Raw genomic sequence first — 1,090 nt, 5'->3', positions numbered from 1 at the left:
TTTGGCCTGGGTAGAGTGCTGTGGTGTCACAGCTCACAGCAACCCCAAACTCTTGGACTCAAGCAGTGCTCTTCTCTCAGCCTCCCAAGTAGCTGAGACTACAGACACCCGCCACAATACCCAGCTATTTTTAGAGATGGGATCTCACTGTTGCTTAGCCTGGTCTCAAACTCATACGCTCAAGTAATCCATCCACCTGAGTCTCCCAGAGTGCTAGGAGTATAGGCATGAGCCACCATGTCTGGCCGTATATGCACACTTTCCTATTGCCAGACTTTGTTTTAAGTTGTTCACAAGGAGGTAGCAGCATAGCCTGGATGCTGGAGTCAAACTGCCTGGCTGTTCATCTTGGCTCAGTCAAGCATGGGGTATGTCTTGGCAAGTTGTTCGATTTCTACCTTTCTATGTTAGTAAATGTAGATACAATGATGCTTGCCTTAGAAGTTTAGCATTTGGGTTAAACAGGTTAATGCACGCATATTGCTTTAAAACTGGGCTTGGCAATCTTAAGTGTGTAATGAATATTACACACTGCTGTTGCTGTTACTCTACTCTAGTGGGAGGAATGGAAGCGTTCAGGAAGTCAAACTATACTCATCACTAATCCTGTGTGGGCACCGTCTTCGGTTTGGGTTTCAGGCAAACTGGGACCTCTTACCAGACAGAAAGATTGCTCACTGGACTTGGTTTAGGAACCCCTGGCTCTGTGACTCAAGAAAGTATTTACTTCTGCCAGCTTTAGTGTTTGAATTTATTTAGATAACTAGGAGGGTGATGATGCCCTTCCCAGGAGAGAAGCAGGTTTTAGGGAAAAGATGATGAGTGACATAATCACTGAAGATAACATTGGGACAAATATATCAATTTTATGAGGAAACAAAAGCATTATCTTACAAATTAATTATGATATAAGTATACTCATTACCACCACTCCTAGTAAAGTTGAAGATCCTAGCTAGTACAATTATGATAACTTAAAAATCCCAATAGTTTGTAAAATGCATTATTGTCCCAGCTGCAGAGCATTTGGTGAGCAGCCCCCAGGGATGGCTTGCTTGTCAGTGCAGCTCCCCAACTCCTCCCTGCTCCC

General features: G+C 43.8%; 1 protein-coding gene across 3 annotated transcripts in view; it reads left to right on the top strand.

Annotated features, from left to right (window-relative positions):
• The window catches only part of TBC1D2 (TBC1 domain family member 2), a 56,943-nt gene that overhangs the window by 11,365 nt on the left and 44,488 nt on the right, over positions 1-1,090 (top strand). The window lies entirely within an intron of this gene.

This window comes from Otolemur garnettii, unplaced genomic scaffold (genome assembly GCF_000181295.1).
Source record: "Otolemur garnettii isolate 467f Iridium unplaced genomic scaffold, OtoGar3 scaffold00014, whole genome shotgun sequence".
In the NCBI taxonomy this organism is placed as follows: domain Eukaryota; kingdom Metazoa; phylum Chordata; class Mammalia; order Primates; family Galagidae; genus Otolemur; species Otolemur garnettii.
Note: the sequence above shows the minus strand (reverse complement) of the source record. Positions and strands in the feature narration are given on the sequence as shown.